Below are 25,707 nucleotides of genomic sequence, written 5' to 3' on the forward strand. Positions count from 1 at the left end.
AGTGAACGAACTAGTGAAGGAAATAGCCAAGTGCTATTTGAAGAGTCAATATTGAAAAGGAACATTTTCATTGGAAAGCTATCTTTTCGTCCCAGGAGAAGGGTGTTAATCTCCTGGTCTTTGGTTGTTTAGTATTAGTGATAGGGTCAGTATAGGTTGGTTTTGGGACTGAGGACAATCACTTGTTTTGGACTTTAAAACTGATCACGAGCACGCTCGTTTTAGTTGTGCTAGGTAGGGCAACCCTTGGATTAGGGAACGTAAGGCCTTTTCTTTTTTATTTTGAATAAACACTGTTTAAAATGGTCTTTCTCATCCTTCTGAACCCCCACAGTGCCCACACGTGACAATTGAAGGATTGAAGAGAGACGAAGTATGAATTAAGGATTGAGGGAAAAGGGGTTTGTGTATTTTCTTCTTGCTGTTTTATAAAGAAAAGAAAAGTGCACAATGAGAGCCTTGATGTCATGTCTTATATCTTGAAGGGATCCCCGCTTTTCGGCCTGCAACAAGTTTATGATAGAGGCAGAGACACGTGACTTTCCTGCACGGCGCTAGGAAGTGCACCGAGTAAATGTGCAGCCCTGCGCTCTGCACTTCGAATCCCTATCACAAGAGCAGTCAAGCACCTGTTTGAGCTCAACCTTCCCATTTATCATGGGTATTAACACAAGGCACCAGACTTACATTCCTATGTCTTTAGCCCTCACTCTTGACACACAGCCTATCTACTCTCATTCATATGTAACATGTAGAACGTGTTCTCTCTGCTTCACAACTTATCCACTTTAATTAATATCCAACAACCTTGCCTTTTGTCTTTGGTGAAGACTTTTGCTGATACATGTTTTAGTGCCTCCACCAAGAGCCCCCATTGGAGCTGTACAACTAATCATCAATCAATCTAAAGGGAGCCAGAAAGTAGACTGTGACCAAAGACAAGTGGATTATGGAAGAGTTAAAAAAACATACTGATGTGAGACTAGACGTTATATCAAACTTGGAATCCGTCTGAAAGGTTTTTTCCAACAGAGAACACATAATAGTGTTGTGTGTTTTACATGATCTGCCCTTCACTTTATCTGATGGTAAAAAAGCGTCTCATACCATGTCTAGGAGAGTTACAATTAGTGTGTGATCTCCTATGTAGGAATCTGTAGAAGTGTTGGATTACTTTCAAAATGATTAACACATTAAAACTTAAAAAATAATTTTAATTGAGCATTCAACCAAGAAACAGCAGATAGTATTTACAGCAAAGCCACTTAACTGCCCCTTTCACAAAGCAATCCCCCGTTGCTAAAGGATTTGCACCAACCACCAACCCATTGTTCAACAATGTGTTACATTCATAATTTGTCATTAAAAGACGCTGGGACACAGATTCTGCGCACACTTGCACAGCTCTTGTACACCAATGGACTCTCTATAACCACATCCATCATCCATCCTCGTGTGGGATTCGCCCAAATGTCACGCCCACACACTTCTCTGTATGCACTTCCTCACTCCACGTGCTCTGAGAAAAGGGGAGGCCTACTGGAACCCACGCACTCAGTCCATGATAACGTATGTCCATCATACACGCTGTCATTTTCCGAGAAACAGGAATCTATCTCATTGTGGGCAGTGCCTGTTCCCACTCTGTGTTGAACTGAGTGACTGCAGTCCGTGTCATTTTACAGATCCGTGCTGGCTTGGAGATGCGGATCGCTCGGAAACACCGTCTGAGGCATCCTTCCGGTGCTTAGATTATAATGGAGGCATACAAGAATGTAACGAGGGGGTAAATAGCTGCACGTTATCAAGGGGCCGGCAGCCAGCAAAAATCTGCAATATTGAATGTCCACTGAAAATCTATCAATTTCTCTTTCTACACCGGGGTAAAAAAAAAAAACAGCAAGGTTATTAGAAGACTGCTGTATACTGCGAAGCCTGACATGAGGCCGTCAGAAAAGACCGCCTGTCAGGTACACAACGCAAGGCGCTCATTTAATGTCCTGAATTAAATGCCCTCCCGACCTCCCCTCTCACTCCGCCCCCCCCCCCCTCCCGACCCCCAAAAGGGCCTGCCGCTGTCCCTGTAGAATACTCATTTCACTTGCGTGCTGGGGAATTACAGGGTGATTGATTCTGGAGTGCTAACTCCCTTCGTGATAACATATCCTCTGAGCACTACCTCGCGCTAAAAGGAGTATCATTGCTGCCGGTGATGATGTAAGTGGTGCCTAAGAACACGGTTTTGCTCGCAAAAGCCATCCCGTTCGGGGCCCGATTCAGAGGTGCGTGTTGTCATGGAAAGGTGCTGTGTTTGATGTTGACAGACATGCATTCCGATGTATTACGGGAGTGGCAATAAACGAAGTCCGCAGCTCATGCAAAGCCGTGATTCACGGCATGGCAACATCCTCGCCAACCACCTCACATCTATTCTAAGGCGCTGGCAAGGACTGTACTCAGAGGCCAGAGCACCCTTCCTGCACCAGCCAAAAGAGGCGTTCATTAAGCCTGCCCTGGGAGGTGCTGTTAAACACCACAGCACACTTTTTCCCATTTTAAACATAGCCTTTCTCAGACTGCAGCACCACTTTTCTAGTTTAATGAAACTTTATGAAAACTTTCTTAAATTAGAGAAGTGGCTGTCTTTTGGGAAAGGCTCGCAATGCCACTGGAGCACATGAGAGATGTTCACAGCGTTTGCTGCTGGAAAGCAGGACATTTCTCCTCCAATATTTCCACCCATCTCAGAATGATGGTGCTGGAAACTGGAGGGGAAAATGTCGGCTTTCCAGACACTTTTTACCAAAAGCTCTTAATCATGCCCTTGGTGCCTCCGTGGGGGGGAGGGGGTGCATAACATGAGCGTTGCAGCTCGGGTGGCACCATTGCCCATTGATGAAAAGCACCATTGCAGACCCTGCATTGTCTCAAACATTTTTGAGGAAGTTGTGCCATCTGTGAACAACGAGCGGATCCACAATCCCTTTCGTAGCCCTGCTACGCCATCTACTGGCTGAGAGCTGCTTCTTCACCTTCATGCTGTTTAAAACTACACACTTCATCTTCATACCCAAGCATCAGAACTGACTGATGCCCAAATCCTTAGTGTGGTGATGGGTATGGAAGAATGTGAGTGGGTGGTGATGGGTATGGAAGAATGTGAGTGGGGTGGTGATGGGTATGGAAGAATGTGAGTGGGGTGGTGATGGGTATGGAAGAATGTGAGTGGGGTGGTGATGGGTATGGAAGAATGTGAGTGGGTGGTGGGAGGCACTGGGGACAGATGTGTGTGTGTGTGTGGCAGTGCGTGCGTGTCCCCCCTGCTCTCCCTTTCTTGATGTCAGGACAGTACCCGCTCACTAATTCAATGACCAATCAAATGCTGAACCTAGAAACGGCCCCTACCGGTCACCGATTGAATGCGCAGTAAGCTAGGGCTCTGAGAAAGAGGTGTGGTTTAGGCTGATGGGAGGTGTTATGATCGGGGGGGCCACTGTGGTGGAGTGCGGGCCCTCCCCAGATCTGAGCCCCCGCGCGCGGATGGGTCGCGCAAGAACGAGCACTGGAGACGTCCGCCTGTTCCGGCGCTCCGGCGCAAACTGCTGCCGGGCGCCGCCTTTATTAACTGGCGCATATGCGCCGGCTCGCGGGCCGCGCATGCACGCTTAGTGTACCACGTACACAACATCCCTCCTTTTTCCCCTTAAACAGCAAAACATTAAACATGGGGAGCCAACATGGCTCGAAACATTTTATACTTAACAGACTTGGTTGCTCAGGCTGCCGAGTCCATAATGAAGTCTTGGAACCTTTGCGGGGGGTGGCGCCCTTCCCTGCGGGGGTATCTGGGCGGGCTCCTTTCGAGGTTCTCTGGCCTCCCAGGATCCTCGGCCAGTTCAACGTTTTCCGGCGGCGCTTCTGCCGCCAGCCTTTGGCCGGGATCCGGTTCTTCTTCTGAGGCTATTGGTCTTATGCGTTTGAAGAAGGACACATTTCTGGTCACTGTCCCACGCGCGTTCGCCGCCGTGATCATGGATCCTTTGACGTGAGTTACTCCCATCGGTTGTGTTTCATAAGTCATTGAGAGTTTCCCTTCCGGTTTCCTGTTCCGGACAAGGACGGTGTCTCCTACTGCTATCTCTTTCTCCGGCAGCCTCCGCCTTGTTGTCTCACTCTCGTTTCTCGCGGCTCTGTCTGCTGCCACCTGTGCATCATCGATCACCCCTGGGCGTCGTTCTCCCGCTTCCGGTATCAACCCTCTGGGTATTCGCTTGAACAGTGCCTCGGCGGGCGCGATTCCGGTGGACTGATGTGGGGTGGACCGGTACTCGCGGAGAAAGTCGATTAAGTTGTGGCGTAGGTCTTCCCCACCATTGACAGAGATGCAAAAAATTTTGTTAAGCGTCCGCATGAAACGCTCAACCTCTCCATTGGCCCTCGGCCACAGCGGGGTCACCTTTCGGTGCTTGATTCCTCGTTCTGCGCAGTATCTGGCAAAACGCTGCCCTTGGAACGGCGACCCATTGTCTGAGCAGATCTCAAGCGGGAAGCCATGGGTGGCGAAAATCTTGTCCATGGCCAGGATGGTGTGATCGCTGGCGGTGGATTCCACGAGTTCTACCTCCGGGTACCTCGACCACTGGTCTGTTACTACTAAGAAGTATAGGCCTCTGCCGGTCGAGCCGAAGTCTGCGTGAACAGTACCCCACGGCACATCGCTCTGTTCCATGGCTCGAATGGGCGGGCCCTTTTCCGCCGGACTCGCGGCCTGGCAGGGGATGCAGGTCCTTACGAATTCGGTCACCCTGTGTTCCAGGTCGGGGAACCAGACCTTCAGTCTTAGGCGCGCCTTCATCTTAGCCATGCCTTGATGCCCTGTGTGGGCTAACTGGAGGACTCTCATGACCAGGGACCTGGGGATCACAATCTGGTCTCCATGCAGCAGCAGGCCATCCGTGGACACCGAGAGTTCGTGTCGAGCCTTCCACAGCAGTTGTAGGTCTCTCTGCACCTCTGGGTTTCTTCTGGCGTTGTTTAGGAGGACGTCCCGCCATTCCCCCGTGGCTACCGCTCTTTTCACTCGCAGGAATGCTTCGTCAGAGTTCGAGTCATCCGCAATGTCCTCTCTTGACAGGGCCGCTGGCAGGGCTGATTCAACGACGAAATGCACTGCGTCACCAGCCTCAGACACCTCTACAGGATTCTGGGCGTTCCTCGTGCCTGGGTGGCGGGACAGGTAGTCTGCGGGGTTATGAGTGCCTGGGCGGTACACCAACTTGACGCCGTATTCGATGAGTGACAGCATCCATCTCTCGATACGGGGAGGCGGCTTGGAAGATGTGCCAGACAGGATGGGAATCAGGGGTTTATGATCCGTGACCACGACAACAGGTCTGCCGAGGATGTATATCCTGAAGTGTTTGCACCCCCATAGGATGGCAAGGGCCTCTCTCTCAATTTGTGAGTATCGCCTTTCCGTGTCGGTGAGGGCCTTGCTGGCGTACGCTATGGGTCTCATGGCCCCTAGTTCGTCGGCCTGCATGAGGACTGCCCCTAGTCCTACAGGGCTGGCGTCGACTACGATCTCAGATTCCCGGCTGGGGTGGAAATAGGCCATTGTCTCCTGCTCCGACAGGGCCTCTTTGATGGCATTGAAGGATCTTTGTTCAGTCGCCGTCCATTGCCAAGGCACGTCATTTCTGGTGAGTGCCCTCAGTGGTTCTGATAGGGAGGCCAGGTCTTTGATGAATCGGCCGCAGTAATTGACCATCCCTAGGAAGCTCCGAACTTCTGCTGGAGATGTGGGCGGAGGCGCATCTCTTATGTCTTTTACTTTTCCAGGGTCTGGGGATATGCCACCCGCATGAAAAATGAACCCGAAGAACTCCAGCCGGTCTTTAAGGAACTCGCACTTTTCTTGGTGCAGGGTTAGGCCCACCGCCTGGAGCCTCTCAAACGTGCGCTCTAGCCTTTTAAGGTTTTCGCTTTCCGACTTGGCGAAGACTAAGATGTCGTCGGACATGTTAATGACACCCTTCAGACCGGACAATGCTCCTCTTATGGCGTTCTGGAAGACCTCAGCCGCGGATGAGATCCCAAAGCTAAGTCTCTTGTACTGATACAACCCCTCGTGCGTCGTGAACGTCGTAATGTACCTCGACTCGGGGTGCAGTTCCAGTTGATGGTAGCCGGATCTGAGGTCCAGTTTGGAGAAGACTTTGGCGCCTTGGAGTTCACCGACGATATTATCCAGGGTGGGTGTGAGGTGGCGCTCCCTTTTGATGGCGGCATTTGGGAGCCTCATGTCCACGCAGATGCGCACAGCCCCCGGTTGTTTCGGCTTTGGGGCTACTACGATGGGCGAAACCCAAGGCGTGGGGCCTTCCACCCGTTCGATGATGTCTCGGTCGATCAGCTGTTGCAGCTCCTCCTCCACTTGGGCCCTCAGGTGAAAGGGGATTCGGCGGTGTTTGAGGGCTGTCGGCCTTACAGACTTATCGATGTGCAGGCGGATGGGGTCTGCGTTCAGTTTGCCGATGCCCTTGAAGAGACTCTCGAACTTGTATAGCATGCTTTTCAGATCGGCGTGGTATACCCCAAATGTGAAATGGACAATATCGAGCGCTTCCGACGCCGCACAGCTCAGCAAGGAATGTGGGCTGACGTCGGTGACGAAGAATCTTGCTTTGATGGAGTTTTGTCCATGAGAGACTGGGGCGACAAACGCACCCTGAATGTGTAAGGGAGTTTCTCCGCCGAATGCATATATTCTTGCTGTGGATGTTGACAGTTCTGGTGGGCCTGGCAGGGCTACATAATGTTCGGTGGCTAGCACGCAGACTGAAGCTCCGGTGTCAATAAGAATGGGGGTGGGAACGTCATTGATGTTGACGGTGCATGTGGGTTGGCGCCTCGTCGTGCCGGGACCTTTCGCGATGCTGGAGATGAAGAAAACTTCTTCCTCCTCCTCTTCTTCTTCCGCGAGATCCAGGTCCTGCAGGCCCTGATCAATCGAGGAGATGCCTCTCACTCTGCGAGCACCACCTCGCCCCACTCTCTCCGGTCCTCTCGCTGCTGTAACGGGGGAAGCCGCGCGGCACATTCTGGCAAAGTGTCCCGGTGTGCCGCACCGGGCGCATGTTCTCGACTTCGCCGGGCAGTCACCGCTGTGGGGGAGGTCATACCCACAGTACGAGCACGATGGGGCGTTGCTCGGTGCGGACGTGGCGTCAGGCCTTTTCGGCGCCCATCTCGACCTTCCCGCGGCTGACCGTCCTACTGCGAATGCATCTTCGTTATGTCCTGGTCGCGAGGCAGCGTCCATTTTCGCGCCTCTGGCCTCCGCTAGCTCATGTGCTCTGCCCAGGTCTAAAATCTGCTGGAGGGTCAGGCCAGGCTCCCTCAATACTTGCCTCCGAAGTTTTCCGGAGCTGCACCCCTGTAGTAGTTGGTTGCGGACCATTTCCTCCTCGTCGGCCCATCTGCAGGAGGTCGCCAGGTGTCTCAGGCGGGCGCAGAATTTGTCTAGGGGCTCATCGTCCAATTGTCTCTCAGCGCCCATGACAAACCTGTCAAAGTCTACATTGGCCATGGGTAGGAAGTGGTCTTTGAGTGCCTGCTTGACTGCGTCGTAAGTGACCACGGGGATGACGAGGGAGTCGTAGATCTTGTGGACTTCTGCGCCTGCCAAATAGATCATGGTTGCAATTTTTTCGTCATCATCGTCCACCCCAGATGCCCTAAAGAACATATCCAGTCTTTTGACCCACAATAGCCACTTCGGGCCTAGCTTGGAAGGGGGTCCAGTGGCATCAAATTCCGGCATGGGGGCCAGGGAGCTGCGAGCTCTGCGGGGGATTGGGGCTGCGGCACCCTCATCGTCAGCACCTTCACCCATCTCAGTGCCACGTACTCACAGTTGGCTGTCTCGGGAGAGGATGGCCTGTCTCGGCCTCGTGGCAAGGTTGGGTGCGAAATCCCCTTCTTTCTTCTCGGTTGCCACAGCCCTGCGCCTGCAGGACTGTGGGCGTTCCAAAAATTACTCTTCGGTGTCTCCCGACGCCGTTGGCGAGTGGCGCACGAGCACCCTGTCGGGCCGCAACCACTGTCGCCACGTGTGACGGGGAGCGGGTGAAAGAGAAGATGGCCGCCGGCGCTCCGTGGGTCCGTAATACGGCAGACTTCCGTCACTCCGAGGTCGTCGGGCACGGAAGTGGACCGTACCTCCTTGTCGCCAGTGTTACGATCGGGGGGGCCACTGTGGTGGAGTGCGGGCCCTCCCCAGATCTGAGCCCCCGCGCGCGGATGGGTCGCGCAAGAACGAGCACTGGAGACGTCCGCCTGTTCCGGCGCTCCGGCGCGAACTGCTGCCGGGCGCCGCCTTTATTAACTGGCGCGCATGCGCCGGCTCGCGGGCCGCGCATGCGCGCTTAGTGTACCACGTACACAACATCAGGGGGTCTGGGGCGGGGTAGTTTGAGATACGCCCTTGTACTGCTTCTCTTGCCCATTTAATACAAAAGCCAAATCTCTGCTAAAAAGAAATGCCAATTCCGACCGAACATCTTTTCTAAAGCATTGCACCCCACGCAATTAACATCTCACGTAAAGCCCCAAAGTACCCTTAGGCCTCTCTGATTATGACCGTTTTAAATAACTGGCCGATTTCTACCTGGCTTCCCCTCTTGCAACCTCATGTTTTCCTTTCTTCCTGCTCTCCCATTCCAGCTCTACCTATGCTACCTGTTTCCCTCTGCTGCACCTGTGGTGCTCTGAGGAAGTTTCAGGGCGCAATTATGCGCCTCACAAGCAGCCTAACATTTTTAATACCGCTTTGCGCTGCCTCCTTTGCTCTCCGTCTACCTTGTTCCCTTTCTCCGACATTCCCTGTTTTCCCCTATTGTGTTATGATATGATATGATATGGTATGGCATTTATAACGCGCCTATACACAAGTGTTTCAAGGCGCAACGAGGCAAGGAGGGGGGACAAAGGGAAGACAGAGACCGATCTTACTAGGTCAGGTGTCATTCAGATCGCGCAAGTGCAAGGGAAGAGGGGAAGGGAAAGTGCGAGGGGCAAGTGCAGTACATGGGATAGTAGAATAATAAGATAAAATAAATAAAGGGCCAGTTGATGGCAAGTGCAAGGTAAGTGCAGACAAAGTGCTGGGAGGGGGGCTGTAGGGATAGAGAGACAGTCCCGTGGTGCTGGGGTTGCCAGGGAGGCAGTGCTGGGGGCAAGTGGCTGGGCCAGGGACCGAGATCAGTGAGAGTGGCACAGTGCAGATTCAGTGCAGTTTCAATCAGGAAGTTAGAAGGGGAGAGGGGGAGAGAAAGCAGAAGCAAAGAGGAAGGTTTTGAGGTGCTTCCGGAACCGGAGATGGTTCTCCTCAAGTTTCAGGGAGGCAGGAAGGCTGTTCCAGAGGGAGGCCCCTGCCGCGGAGTGAGATCTACCCCCGACTCGTTGCTTGGAGAAGCGGCTCCAATGTTCTTGTGCGTAAACATACATACATAATACAACAAAATGTGCACTATATACATGTGCTCAATCACTCAGAGTGCCTGATCACTGATTCAATAAAGAGCCTACTTGCTGACATAATGGCAGCACCGTACCTGCCTTCCGATCCATTGAAAGAAAGGTGACAGCTCAGTGACACAATAAAGGCGCAGCGCCTACTCACCGAGCCAATACAAGCCTAGTATCAAGTCACTGAACAACCTATCTGTGCTGATCTCTATGTAGCTCCTGTTTTCCATCCCTAACTCAGGCCAGGGAGCACTCATTCCCTGCCTAGATCAGGGACAGTCACCACGGGAACCACCCCCCTCCCACCCCACACCCATTGGATAGGGAGGAATGCTGCATCTCTAAAAGGAACTTGCTGTTATCAGGAGATGGGCGAGACCATGAGTTCTTAGCTAATTACCTGGACACAGACACCAAGGTGAATTTTATAGGGATCCCAATGTGGACCTGTGAAGAATTGCCCTCTGGGACTATGAAAGGATGTGTCTAGAAAGGGAGGGCGGAGCTTGCAGTTACCTGGGAGACACTTCCTAATTATGGTGTCAGCTGTACTCAGGTACGTTATTCTAAACAGAGTGAGATTTCCTTGGTTGAGACTTCTTCTGTTTTTGGTTCCCTTGTTGCTAGGAGACAACTGGGGAGAACGAGGAAGAAAGTGGCCGTTACGAGTGGGCATATTAAAACTGCTCCACTGTAATGTAGGAGAATAAGTTATAAAAATAAAGTGTTGCGCCGTTGCGCTGAAGTTGTAGTGTTTAAGAAGTTCGATTAATGAGTCACCAGAGTTCCTGATACGAAGACCAGACGTGAAGTCAGAGGACACAGAAACGGTGAGCTGAGACGCGGCCCAGCTGTACAGACAGAGGCGGAGCAATGATCCCAAAGGTTTAGACAACGTAGCGGGGGCAGCCTAACGCCATTCGCCTCCCCTCCCACTGCACACCCACCACCCCTCCATTCTGTAGCCCCGGTGTCGTGTAGGCCGGCACCTCCCCCCCAGCCTCCCCCCCCCCTTTCTCCCGTGCCAGCCTTCCCCCCTCCACCTTCCCCGTGCAAGCAATAATAGGCGGAGACAATTGTACGATTGGAAGTGTTAATGCCACAGCAGCTTTATTTTGCATAAAGTCTTGGAGTTATCTTACATATGATCCGTAATTCACCACACCACAGGTTCTTCTACTCCGTGTGAGGTTACCTAGGGTCGCCCCCCCCCTCCCCGTCGGCGTCGAGCGGACGCCTCTGGGGTACCCCGGCCCTGTCTATCTTCTCTCTACCCCGTGTTCATCTGTCGCTGATTGCCTCTTGCCCCCATCCATATCGTATGGTTCTCCTCTTAACTTTGGTCCATTGACCCAAAATGCATTTCTGCCCACCCCCTCCCCTCTCTGCGTCCCCCAGGTCCCCTTCTATCTACCGCAGGCTGCCCCTTGGCGCCTTGCGACTGGCAAATTCCTATACAGACACCACCGACAGTGTCCCAATACATCTCATACATACACCGGGCCGGCCCCGACCTCCGGTGCCGACCCACCACTTTCTCCCTGCCTAAAAAAGTCATCGTCCTGCGATGTCCATATGCACTAGTGTCCCATACTATTTAGACTCACCGTCCCACCTTCTTCTCTAGCACAGCCTCTACTCAAGGCCCTCATCCCCCAATTCCTTCCCCCCCCGGAGGGCTTCCCCTTGTATACCTTTGTTGTATTTTGAGCTTCGTTCTTTGATCCCCCCCCCGGCCCTCTCTTTTGGGTTTGGAATGGTTTCCAAGACCCCTATCTCCCTCCCCTTTTTCCCAGGGCCTCCCCTGAGTCTAGTACTCCTGGGGCACCGTAAGATCTAATCTGTTGGCTGTGCATTCCCCTATGGGCCTGACAGCGCTTTGCTACAGGGATCGCAATGTAACTCCGCCGGGCGACCTGAAAAAGAAAGCAAAATAATTACAACACATTTCTTCATAAAGGGAGGGCGGGTGGGAAAAACTTCTTCCTGTCCCAACACGTGGAGGGGAACAGGAAACCAGAGGAAGAGATCGTTCTAGGGACGATCCTTGCCCTTTTGTAGGGTCTTCCCCCCCCGGCTTCCTGTTCCCCCTCCCCCAGCCGCCCCCCTCTCCCCCAATCACTCCCCGGGTACCCCAGCCACTTCCGGGCGGCCCCTTCCCCCTCGTCCCCCCCCCCTGCGAGCGTGAGTTACCCCCTCCCCCCCCGCGAGCCGGCAGAGGGCGGAGACTCGGGGGGGGAGGGTCTCTGGCCCGGCAGCCCCCACTAAGGGGCGGCGCCTGCCATGCTGCGTCCCGCGCGCACTCGCCCGCCGTAGCGGGGGCAGCCTAACGCCATTCGCCTCCCCCCCCCCACTGCACACCCACCACCCCTCCATTCTGTAGCCCCGGTGTCGTGTAGGCCGGCACCTCCCCCCCAGCCTCCCCCCCCACCCTTTCTCCCGTGCCGGCCTTCCCCCCTCCACCTTCCCCGTGCAAGCAATAATAGGCGGAGACAATTGTACGATTGGAAGTGTTAATGCCACAGCAGCTTTATTTTGCATAAAGTCTTGGAGTTATCTTACATACGATCCGTAATTCACCACACCACAGGTTCTTCTACTCCGTGTGAGGTTACCTAGGGTCGCCCCCCCCCTCCCCGTCGGCGTCGAGCGGACGCCTCTGGGGTACCCCGGCCCTGTCTATCTTCTCTCTACCCCGTGTTCATCTGTCGCTGATTGCCTCTTGCCCCCATCCATATCGTATGGTTCTCCTCTTAACTTTGGTCCATTGACCCAAAATGCATCTCTGCCCGCCCCCTCCCCTCTCTGCGTCCCCCAGGTCCCCTTCTATCTACCGCAGGCTGCCCCTTGGCGCCTTGCGACTGGCAAATTCCTATACAGACACCACCGACAGTGTCCCAATACATCTCATACATACACCGGGCCGGCCCCGACCTCCGGTGCCGACCCACCACTTTCTCCCTGCCTAAAAAAGTCATCGTCCTGCGATGTCCATATGCACTAGTGTCCCATACTATTTAGACTCACCGTCCCACCTTCTTCTCTAGCACAGCCTCTACTCGAGGCCCTCATCCCCCAATTCCTTCCCCCCCCCGGAGGGCTTCCCCTTGTATACCTTTGTTGTATTTTGAGCTTCGTTCTTTGATCCCCCCCCGGCCCTCTCTTTTGGGTTTGGAATGGTTTCCAAGACCCCTATCTCCCTCCCCTTTTTCCCAGGGCCTCCCCTGAGTCTAGTACTCCTGGGGCACCGTAAGATCTAATCTGTTGGCTGTGCATTCCCCTATGGGCCTGACAGCGCTTTGCTACAGGGATCGCAATGTAACTCCTCCAAGACTCTCTGCGGGCTGCCGGCGGCAGAGAGTTCCCCCATTCCCCCTTCCCGCATCTCCTACCCTCCCCTGTTGATCTCCTGCTCAACCCCGCCACCCCCCATGCGTCTCCCCCCCCTCATTACCCGTGCCCCCACCTTGGCCGCCCTTATGTGCAACCCACCTTCCTTAGCCCTTCTATCCATTCCAGGCACATCAGTGCTGGCCCCACTTCCGAAAGGTGTGTTCCGTCGGATTCAAAGTACCCGGGTACCTTAATGTTAACAAAGGATGTCTTATCCAAACCATTCCCCTGCTTTTCAAAAATCCCCCCATCCTCCCATTGGTCTTTCGCCTCGATTCCTCAATCGCCCCGTGTCGTGCAGCCCCCCTCCATACCATTCTGGGAATAATTTCCGACCACATGACTTCGGCCGCCTTGAATTCCCTGCCAATTCTGGTAAACAGGGCCCTTAACCGAGCGGATAAATCCTTTCGTCCTCTTGCGACCAGATCGTTACCCCCCACGTGTATCAGCACAACGTCGTTTCCAGGGTGTCCCACAACTGGTCGCAGTGGAGGCCGGCCTTGCCCAACCACCGTATCTGTGTTTGCCGAAAACCCAGGTTACCATCCCTGTGTGCAATCCGTGCTCTTCCTGCCGCCCGTGTGATGAAGGAATGGCCCACGATCCACACCCGTGCCGCATCTGGGAGGAAACATTACATCCGATTACCCGGTGTGTCCCTCCTCCTGTTCTGCCGATACCCCCCCCCACCCCGTGCCGCCCGTCTTTACAGGCGTACATACGCTTTGTGTTTGTCGGAATCCCACCGGCCCAGCCTCTTGACCGCATCCTCCACCATACCTTCTCTACTGACGTACCCTCCAGCTGATGATAAAAAGTTGTATTAGTAAAGGTCATGCGACCTTAATTTACTCCCCCCCCTAATAGCTACCCTCTGCCAACCAGTGCACTTGACATAATATTCACCATGTTAACCTAAGTCTTGAACCTCGCCTTTGTACCAGCTGTGTTGTGTGCACATTCTAGTCAGTTTAACTATGGCCAGTGAAGCCCCCACCCCAAGCCCTCCAATGGGTGCTTATAGCTTAAATAACACTTAGTTGGAATTAAATCCATTTTCTAAATTAGTATATCATGTATAAGTGGGCCTGTTAGCTGTCTCGGATAGTGGTGCAAATGTGCATTTGTGGAGATAGGTAAGCAAAATGGCAGCATCAAGCCATATGGGCTGAACAAATATTATCAGCACATAAGAATTGCACACAGTCAGGTGGCCATGCCTTTTATATGTGGGAGGGCAACGCGGGTGAGAATTACTACTGACCCATGTGCCAGATGCTGTGCGGGCGCCAGAGCCGAGGAAGGAAATGGGGAAAGGGGGGGGAGCCACCGAGCTGTCTGCAGGGTTTTCGCTAGAGATCGGCTACTTTAATGCATGGGGGTGGCGGAGCACGGTAAAGTGAGATAGTCTGGCAAGAACGAGTTAGGGCAAAGATGTCATTGACTATGTGGCACCGCACCGCCACCATACAGCGTGGGAGAAAGCATGATATGATACGGCAACATTTTTCCGCGCCTATACCCCAGTGCAATGCCAGATGCACACAGCGGCTGGGCGTGCACCACAGCTGGGCACCTCTACTCCAGCTCCCCGAAAGCAGCACTCTCCCGGCCGGAGCTCCCGCGAAACCTAAACACGCCTACCGTCCCCGGAAACACCCCCCGAAGTCAGCCCCGTCGTGCCCAACCCACTTAAAACAAAACCCCTGTGAAAGGACGCTCCCGGCGGCGCACCCGCCAATGGCCACTGGCGGGGTGCAGTATGGCAACACGATAGGCATTAGCCGCACACGGGAAACACACATCAACGGCACGGCGGGGGACAAAAGGGAAAACCCACCAAGCGACGTGGCAACTGTACACCCAGCCCAAACAATGTCTAAACACCCACCCTGCACCCACCCACAACCATGCACCACTGTTCCACATTGCACCATGCACCTCCCCAGCCAATGGGCCCCCTGCAACGGGCTGCGGTGCCCCGAGGGCGTGTGCAGTGCACAAATGCCAAACACTACCAATCCAACGAGCAGCGCAACAAGTAAGCCCCCGCTCTGCGCCACGATGCCCCAGGGCAGGTGTGCGCGACATAAAACCAATAAACAAACAAATAAATCAATACTCCATCATACTGCACCATTACAGTTTCCCACCCCCCGAATAGAGCCCCTCCTGTGTTGCGCGCCCGCCATCTGGTACCCCAACACCAATCCTTCAACATCAATGCGCTCAATCGTCAGAAAAACCCCCCGATCCCACCCCTTTGCCACACAGAAAGCCCCTCACTTGCAGACCCCGTACGAGCCCCGATCATAGGATCAGCCCGCCCAAATCCAAGTGTCCCCGCACTCCGCAGACCACCAGGCAAAAACCCGAGACTGCAGACATGCGTCAGCGTCGGGATCGGATCCCGCGCACACAATGCTCCCGCGCCCAAAACTCGACCTCACTAACCCCCGCTCCCCCCGTCACCCCCACCTACCCTCCTATTCCCCCCCTTCCCATCGATCGCAGCAACAACAACACATCCCTCCCAGCCCGGGCATGCCCGTGTGCAAAACACCTTGGAGTCCCCGCATCCGCCCCGCCCGTCCTCCCGAAACCGCGCGGCATCCACTCGCCGCCCGCGCACCCATCCCAGGGAAAGCTTGCAGGCCCTCACCCCCCGCGGGACCAGAACATGTGCTCCGGCCGGACCCGCAACAAGCGCGTGCCTGCGGACATGTCCCAGCCCCCGCGCCAGACACCACCCCAGCCCCCCGCGCCCGCACGGCAATATTGTGGGTGTTTCCCGCTCTGGCTAGTCCAAATGTGCTAGTTACCCTTGCATTGTCCAGCTTAAGTAAAATGCTGATGGCTTGTCCTCTGCCTAGTTCAGTTAGCACCTCATGCAGCGTGGCAACCTGTTGCTTAGATCCTGCGATTTGCACATGGCCACGGCATCCGGGCAAGGTGCCCAAGTTATGTTTTGCAGCAGTTTCGTCCATAGCGGGTATCTGGGCTGGGGGGTTCGCTTGGGGTGAGCGGGTGTACCAGGGGACACCGTGTAAAATTCTGGACTTAATCCACTTGGGACGCGCTGGCGTCACCCCACTGGGCATTCAAAGGCTGCGCTGGAAGCGGCAAGAGGAGGGCACTGACTGGGGAAAACAAGTGTGACGCGGCGGATGGGTCTGGGTACGGGAAAGTGCAGTGAAAGGGTCGTATTGATACGGTTGGTATTTCCGCAAGGTGCCTGCGTGGTTATTTGGGAACATCTCCGCCACCTCCCCCACTGCCCCCCCGCTGCCCCACTCCCGCCCGAGCACGGCGCGCCACTCCACCAACACTGCAGCAAACCCCCCCCCCATGGTCGCGCAGTGGCCCACGGCTGCAGAGTTGCCCGGCACTGTGTTAACCCAGTGGCACTGTCTGGGTAGAGAGCCCTGCATAGCAGGCCCTATGCTTGGTACGTAACGCAATCATGGTGCTGCAGCAACATGGCACAAAGAAGGTAGGAGTCAATTAGCATTGACTGACGAGCCAGAAACGGCTCGTCCCTTTAGTCTCACTGCCGTCAAATTACTAATTTCAGCAACATGAGCCCCATGGTATTATTTCTTTATATATGTTTAAGCTTTTATTTCACCATACAGCAGTTTAATTTGCCTAGGAATTGTATTTACCAGCCCTAGGTCCGTTTCCGCTTTGCCCCACTGCATTGTGGTATTTGTAGTACAGGGGGGTGAGGGTGTAAAAGCAGGGCTAACTTATAAATTCCCCTCCCGCATCTCTGCTAATGTCTAGGGTGTGTACGCGGGGCAGTGAGTGGTGGGAAATCCTGCCCACACGCTCCCCCTCCTCAGGAGACCAATTCCCATCTCACTATGAAAGTATACCTCCACCGTGTCCATCCTGAGGTCTATCACGAGCCCCATGTGTTCGCAGACACCCAACCCTTGGCCACAGGCAATGACACAACAGCTCGTACCGTTTCTTGCCCAAATAAGGCTGTGATTCCACGCTAGTCAATGCAAAATTAAACTACCCACCGACACCATGCACCCTCCATTTATACCATTAGCAAGCCCCCAACCCGCATTTTCTTACCCCCGTGTCGCACGCAACATTGCCGTTTATCGCCTGTAATTTCATTTTCACATAATTAACCCCCTTACCCAACGTACCGTATGCGGCACAAAATCTGAAATGCCCCTGTGACTGCTCGTGATGAACTTGCCCCGACGACACATAAGTTCCTCGGCGACAACTGAATTGCAGCAACACGCGACACAGAAATGGTTCTTCTATTACGCACTTACTCAGCCTTGTCACTTGCACGGATTATAAAATGTTTGTGTCTAAAATAGCTCAATTCCCTTCCTCATTAAACTACCGCACCCATAATGCTCCACACTCAATATGTTCTTACACCTTAATAGTGCCACCTGCACTTCGACCCATCTAACCATTTCAACCCATTTCCGCCATTTGCCACGTGGCTGCCTCTCCCCACGGTTGCCCGTGTTGCTGGGATTGAAACCCATTTCTGACTGCATACCAAGGCTCTGCATATCGACCTATCTATGAGCCCTCATGCACCGAGATCGCATACAGTGAGGCAGGCGAAGTACGCCATCCCGCCGCCCCTGAAAAATACAGTAGTGTTGAGGCCTCTGGCAAACGCGGTGGCTAACTGCCCTGTTTTCTTGTCATTGCGGCAAGTGATCCCCAGACACCCGCCAACAGAAGAAGCCTGCCCGTGCGCACTCTTTTACAATGCCTAGTGTATTATAACCAAATGAACACAGTCAGCTTGGCGCTGGACCACCCAATAAAGTTCCTAGGTCTATCTAGGGAGACAAAGAAGGTATCTCCTACATCATTCAGGTTTCAACTTTTTTTTTTTTTTTTTTTTTTTTTTTTTTTTTGGGGATTTTTTTTTCAAATATCACATATAACTGACGCTATGCCGCAAACCATGCTCCATTCCACTATTTGCTTTGCGAAACTCGCTAGGAGCATCTTGTTCCGGCCCTGCATTCCCGATAGCGCACAGACCCGCCAGAAACATATTCACGACTGAGCGCACTGTAAATATACGCAAGCCCCCCCCAAACCCCCAGACGACACAAACCCTTCTCCATCAGCCAGCACCTTCTCTTACTTTCAAGAAATCCTTTCCTGGCTGGAACCGACACATGCTGCAACTGGAACTCCTGAGACCCCCACACTCGAACTCCTTCGCCTGGAACGACAGCACCAGCCACACGAACCAGGAGCAGGAAACCAAAACTTCTTCTTGTCCCAACACGTGGAGGGGGACAGGAAACCAGAGGAAGAGATCGTTCTAGGGACGATCCTTGCCCTTTTGTAGGGTCTTCCCCCCCGGCTTCCTGTTCCCCCTCCCCCAGCCACCCCCCTCCCCCCCAATCACTCCCCGGGTACCCCAGCCACTTCCGGGCGGCCCCTTCCCCCTCGTCCCCCCCCCCTGCGAGCGTGAGTTACCCCCTCCCCCCCGCGAGCCGCCAGAGGGCGGAGACTCGGGGGGGGAGGGTCTCTGGCCCGGCAACCCCCACTAAGGGGCGGCGCCTGCCATGCTGCGTCCCGCACGCACTCGCCCGCCGGAAGCTCAGGAGCGGTGAGCTGAGACGCGACCGCAGAGCTCTCCAGTGAGAGAGCGAGAGGCCCAGCCCAGCTGTTCATACGGAGACGGAGCCGGAGATGCATACGGAAGAGAGAGAGAGAGAGAGAGAGAGAGAGAGAGAGAGGAAATCGGAAGGTTTTCAGAAGCTGTGGGGCTCGTCAGCAGGGGCAGACCTGATACGCTGAGAAAGAATCTCAGCTGGGCTGACATTACGAACTGTAATTGAAGGAGAGGAAAGGGGAGGGGTCATTCGCCACCGAGCCGCTGAATCAACAGAGAGAGAGAAAAGAAGCGGCTGTTCACCAGAGTGGAAGAGAGATTTCTAAAGTAGGACAATCACATTTCAATACGTTAATCAGACTAGTCTGAGTTTCTGAACATTAGACAAGGAATGGACAGTCATACATTCCTCTCTATACCGATGAGGGAGAAGATTGTTCCTAAGAAAGCTCAATTACCTATATGGAAATTTCTATGAATACAGAACTAAAGACAATGCTTGAATAACGGTGCAAGGACTGGGAGTATGAGAAATTAACTGACATGCTATAAAAGAAGAGAGAGAGGCTAACCATGAGATAGAACTTGTTACCTGGAAGAACTGTTGGCTAACAGACTTGAAAAGTGAGATCTGCATATAAAGTGAAATTTCTATATACATTTACTCTCCTAAAGAGGTCCACTGGAAGCCAAGGTTCCGATGCTTATCGATCTCTAGGAGTAATGAAGTAGCTGCAGATCTTGAAGAAGCCTTCACAACGAGTATCCGTTGAAGTGAAAGTTTCTTTTTTTATTTTAGTTTAAAAATAAAGTTGTGTTGAACCAAAGTCCTCTGGCTATATGTGTGTCCTCTTATCCCCACAAGGTGGCTTTTGGTGGCAGCGGTGGGATAAGAGTGAACACCATGGAGGAGTTAATTAAAACACTGAGTGAAGGTCAACATCTTTTACAGCAAGCATTACAGCTACAAAGCCAGCAGGCTCAGGCAGACCGACAAGCTTTTCAACAGGCTATGCAGGTTCAACAAGCACAATTGCTAGAGACTACAAACATTAGAAATCATACACAGGTTTCAACATCTGTTCTGCAGAAATATACCTCAGGCGAAGACCCTGCTAATTTCTTCGTAAATTTTGAGCGGCTTGCCAGGAACGCTCAATGGGCTCCAGAAAGATGGTCACACTATATAGCACCACTCATGACGGGGAGATGCAGAGCGCCTACCAAGCCACTAATCCCACAGGCGAGACAAGTTACGCTGATATGAAGAGGGTGGTCCTCGATGTCAGAAATGTACCAAAGTATCAACTGAAAAGGATACAATACTCAAAAGGATACAGGAGGTAGGGTCTTCCGGATCCCTGTTCACCCGACTTGATAGTCGTGAAGTCAACAAAGACCTTCCAAATGATACAACTCTCTGGCTGATAAAACAGGCAGAGCGATGGATCACTGGAAAGGGCGTGGGTAAGGTATAGTAATCCAGCCTAGGACAAATTAAAGTATCATGAATAACTGCTCCAACCTGAGTATGATGAATTAGATAATGACAGGAATGATCACACTGACCTGTATCTCTGGGTAGAACAATCCAGAAGTCTCTTGATGGATTTGAAATGAAGAACAAAACGACAGGGAAGGGAAAATTAGTAAGGGAGACTTATCCCGAACGGAACGAGGCTCACGCTAGATACGGGTTGAATTCACCACAGGATAGCGTCCAAAGTTCAGTTCAAAGTCACTTCCAATGATCCTTGAAAGGCTTCCTTCCCACTTTAGGGATCAATCCTTCTGTTAATTCCACAGATGCAGGAGTTAGAAGAAAATAGCGTATGAAGACAACGTGCGCGTGTGGATTTACACGCGGGCAGGATTCGCGCAGCCTGGGCCAGCCGCGTGTGAACACAACGTGCGCGTGTGGATTTACACGCGGGCACGATTCGCGCAGCCTTGGCCAGCCGCACTTGAAGACGAAGAGCGCGTGTGGATTTTACACGCGGGCAGGATTCGCGCAGCCTGGGCCAGCCGCGTGTGAAGACAACGTGCGCGTGTGGATTTACACGCGGGCAGGATTCGTGCAGCCTTGGCCAGACGCACTTGAAGACGAAGAGCGCGTGTGGATTCTACACGCGGGCAGGATTCACGCAGCCTTGGCCAGCCGCACTTGAAGACAAAGAGCGCGTGTGGATTATACACGTGAGCAGGATTCACGCAGCCTTGGCCAGCCGCGTGTGAAGACAAAGAGCGCGTGTGGATTTTACACGCGGGCCGGATTCACGCAGCCTTGGCCAGCCGCAATTGAAGACAGAGAACGCGTGTGCATTATCACGCGAAGGGATAGCTCCAGGAATCAGCGTGTGGCGGAACACACGCTATCGAAGGCCCAAAAGTAGCTGTAGGATTATGCCAGGAAGTAGATCAGAGGTTCAGCTACACAACGCCAATAGAGACGATCAGAAGCAGCGAGTGAAGTTTCTACGCTGCTTAAATACGTGATACCGTAGTTCACGTGACGAAGCAAAAGTCACGTGAAGTTAGCGACGTGAAAAGTGTAAACGTCGTTTTCCCGGTAACGTATCGAATAGCCTCCATTTGGAGTAGAACGGTCTCGCTGTCCTACGAGCGTAGCGACCAGCATGCATGACAGTGCCATCCCCCAAAGGGACAACCTCTCCCCTTCTTGTGTGAAAGCGCTTCAATAAAGCAGGAGCATGTATGTTGGAAAGAGGTTCCCAGGACCTATCTTCGGGACCATAGCCCTTCCAGTCCACCAGATAATATGGTCTACCAGAACGGAGTTTCATATCCAGTATGTCCTGTACCTCGTATTCATCAGACCCCCGCACAGAAATAGCAACAGGCCGTACAGGCAGTCTAGTAGTGTCAGAGAACGGCTTGATGAGCGAGACGTGGAATACAGGATGCACCCGCCATCGTTGTGGCAAAGCCAGACGTACAGCAGCAGGATTAAGAACATGGAGCACTTCATACGGACCGATGTATCTAGGCAACAATTTCTTTTTGCCTGGAATCCTTAAGTTCTTAGTGGATAGCCAGACTTTCATCCCAGCCTTATAGACAGGTGCGGATACCCTATGAGCATCGGCATAGAACTTGTCACGTCGTTTAGCCTGCTCCAATTGCTGCTTCACCTTTCTTTGTAATCTCTTCAGATCACGAAGAGTACGGCCTGCGGCAGGCGTGTCCAGGGATAGACCGGAATCCAGAGGTATTGATCGGGGGTGTTGTCCATAGAGAGCATAGAACGGTGAAGTGCCTATGGCACTATGATAAGAGTTGTTATAGGCAAATTCAGCCGCCGGCAGTACCGTGAGCCAATCCGATTGATATTGCAAACACAGACACCGCAGATATTGTTCCATAGTACAATTGACCCTTTCAGTCTGTCCGTCGGTTTGAGGATGATAAGCGCTGGACATTCTATCATCAATTAGTAATGCAGATGTTAAAGCTCTCCAAAAGCGTGACGCAAACTGCGAGCCCCTGTCAGTAATGATTACTGACGATAGACCAAAGAAACGAAATATATGTTGGATGAACAGTTCAGCCAGAACAGTAGCAGTTGGTAAACCAATACAAGGAATAAATAGGGCCAATTTAGTGAAATAATCCACTACGACCCATAGGGTATCATATCCCTGATTTGGGGGGAGTTCCACCACAAAGTCCATAGATATCATGTCCCATGGTTTGGTAGGGACAGGCAGGGATTGGAGTAAGCCCACTGGTTTACCAGGTGTATTTTTACATTGGATACATACAGAACAAGAAGATACGTAGTTTATAACGTCTTTTGCCATGGATGGCCACCAGCACCACCTTTTGAGCAGGTCCAGTGTTTTCTTCCGTCCAGGATGGGCTGCAATCAAGGAATCATGATTCCATTTGAGGGCTTTATTCCGCATTGAAGGAGTTGGTAGATAAAGCACTCCTTGTGTGAATGGTAAACCGTTATGCACGTCCAGATTCATATCCTGGACTACTTGTGGATTGTTTTTTACCCACTCTTGTATTTCGGTTTTTAAGGATGGTTGAACCGAACAACTACAAATCACATGATCTGCCAACAGCTGGGTCTGTACTTGTTTTTCTTCCTGCGCCTCTTTACTCATACGGGACAAAGCGTCCGACTTAACATGTTCTCGGGCAGGACGATAGGTGACCTGGAAATCGTATTGGGCAAAAAAGACATGCCATCTGGCCTGACGGGCCGTAAGGCATTTCATGGATTTGAATGCTTGGAGATTTCTATGGTCAGAGTACACCAACACCTGTTGTTTGGCCCCAAGAAGATGATGACGCCATTCTCGGAAGGCATCTTTGATAGCCAGTAGTTCCCGCTCAGTAACGGTGTAGTTCCGTTCATATGAGGTGAGTTTACGAGAGAAGAAAGCCACTGGGTGTTCCTCCTTGGTTTCCGTGCAAACTTGTGAGAGCACTGCGCCAATAGCGACACTGGATGCATCCGCTTCAACGACAAACTGGCGATCAGGATCCGGATGTTGAAGCACGGGTGCAGTGGTAAATGCTTCCTTCAGCTTTTCGAATGCTGCTTGGGCAAGTTGGTTCCAACAGAAAGGTACTTTGGAACTAGTTAAAGCCGTCAAAGGAGCTACTGTTTTGGAAAAGGAATGGATAAATCTGCGATAGAAATTCGCAAAGCCCAAGAAAGACTGTAGTGACTTGACGTTATGTGGAATTGGCCAGTTCAAGACGGCCTTTACCTTGGAACGACTCATTCGAGCACCTAGATTGGTAATGTCGTAACCCAGGAATTCCACTTCCTGTGAATGAAAGACACATTTTTCGGCTTTCACATAAAGATGGTTCTCCCTAAGTCTTTGTAGGACTGTAGAAACATGTCTGACGTGTTCCGATAAAGATGATGAGTAGATCAAAATGTCGTCCAGATAGACAACCACAAATCGGTCCATTATGTCTCTGAATATGTCATTCATGAAGAATTGAAATGTGGCGGGGGCATTGCACAGACCAAAAGGCATCACCAGATATTCGTAAAGACCATACCGTGTCTTAAAAGCGGTCTTCCATTCGTCGCCTTCACGAATGCGAACCAAATTGTATGCACCTCGCAAGTCCAATTTGGTGATGTAACTGGAAGTGCCTAACTGATCCAACAGAACGTTTATTAGTGGTAAGGGGTATTGGTTTTTGATGGTGATATCATTAAGTGCCCTGTAATCAATGCATGGTCTGAGGTCTCCCTCTTTCTTAGGCACAAAGAATAGAGGAGATGCAGCAGGAGATTGTGAGGACCGTATAAAGCCCGTTGCTAGCGCTTTGTCAATGTATTCTTTTAACACGACATCTTCTTTAGGTGTTAAAGAATAAACACGGCCTGTAGGAATTTTGGCACCAGGAATCAATTCGATAGGACAGTCGTACTGTCGATGAGGAGGTAATCGTTCTGCCTGGCCTTTATCAAAAACATCAGCATAATCAGCGTATTCGCATGGTATTATATTGTCGCATCGATGTACAACGCTGATAGCAGATTCCTCCACCATAGAGGCCAATATGTGTTGTTTATTTGACACCTCCTGACTGGTAAAGCAATGTTCATTGCAATGAGACGAAGGATATTGGAGCGATCCCGAAACCCAGTCAACAGCAGGATTGTGAAGGGTTAACCATGCAAGACCAAGTATGATCTCGTACTGCGGAGCAGCAATAACATCGAAGATGATTTCTTCTGAATGGTTGTTAGATAACGTCATCTGAACCGGTACCGTCTCCTGGGTTACCATACCAGAAACTAAAACAGATCCGTCCACGGTGTTCACCGTTTCAGGTTTTTTTTTGTTTACAAGGGGTAAGGAATGGTTCTTGGCATAGGTGATGTCTATATAATTGCTGATGGCTCCAGAATCAACCATGGCCTTGGAAACCACTTCTCGCTCATCACAATGTAACGTCACCTGAACTATTACAGGTGCATGTTTAGGAATGGTACTGGAGTCCGATGAAACACTCGACATAGGGACTCCTGCTAATGTCGAGTTTTGGCGTTTCCCGCACGCTTGACGGGTTTTTTAGGACATGTTGCCAATAAATGCTCGGAAGAACCACAGTACATACATAAGTGGTTTTTTCTTCGGTTCTCCCGTTCTGCATTGGACAATCGGCCTCTCACGGCGCCTATTTGCATGGGTTCAGGGTCGTTAGAGACGACTGCTGGTGTCTCTGACCGCCCCGAGACTGGCATGAAGGGCTTTTTCTCTCCCTTTCGAGCATTCCTTCGGGCGTCGATTTGTAGAACCAAATCGAGCAGCTCTGGGAAACCCGTAGGAACCACAGGAACAGTAGATAAGGCGTCTTTCAGTTCTTCAGAAAGACCCTTGTAAAAAACAGCCGTTTTCTTGCTGTCAGGCCATTGGGTTTCCGCCGTCAGTTGATTGAACCGGGCAACGTAAGACATAAGGGGTTGGCTGCCCTGTTGTAGGTTAAGCAACTCTAGATCTGTGGCTTGAGTAGAGTAACGCATATCAAAGACTTTACTCATAGCAGTCAAGAGATCGTCACAATCGTACAACAAAGGGCTATTAGTTTCCAACAAAGGGTTAGCCCAAGCAGTGGCTGTGCCCCCTAAATGGGAAAGCACGAAGGCTGCTTTTGTGGTTAGATCAGGAAAAGATGCAGGACGGCAAAGAAAATGGAGTCGGCACTGATTTACAAAGGTTCTGTAGGTTTTGGGATCACCCGTGAACCTTTCCGGAGGGGCCAAGGGAAACTGAGTGGGCATAACCACATTAATAGTTTCCTGTGGGGGTGCCGTAGTCCCAGATCCAGATGCAGTAGCCATCGGCGCCTGTGCTCCCTGAGGACTACCATGTAGGGCGTCTTGCATAACGTCCATACGGTGCCGTAACATGTCCTGTGCAGTAACCATTTCGTTTCTCAAATCGTTGATCAACTGTGTCAAAACAGTTAAAGGATCCGTACCCTCCATGGCTTCTGATTCTGTCAGAAATGTACCAAAGTATCAACTGAAAAGGATACAATACTCAAAAGGATACAGGAGGTAGGGTCTTCCGGATCCCTGTTCACCCGACTTGATAGTCGTGAAGTCAACAAAGACCTTCCAAATGATACAACCCTCTGGCTGATAAAAC

This window comes from Ambystoma mexicanum, chromosome 2p (genome assembly GCF_040938575.1).
Source record: "Ambystoma mexicanum isolate Mex_15411 chromosome 2p, UKY_AmexF1_1, whole genome shotgun sequence".
Classification (NCBI taxonomy): domain Eukaryota; kingdom Metazoa; phylum Chordata; class Amphibia; order Caudata; family Ambystomatidae; genus Ambystoma; species Ambystoma mexicanum.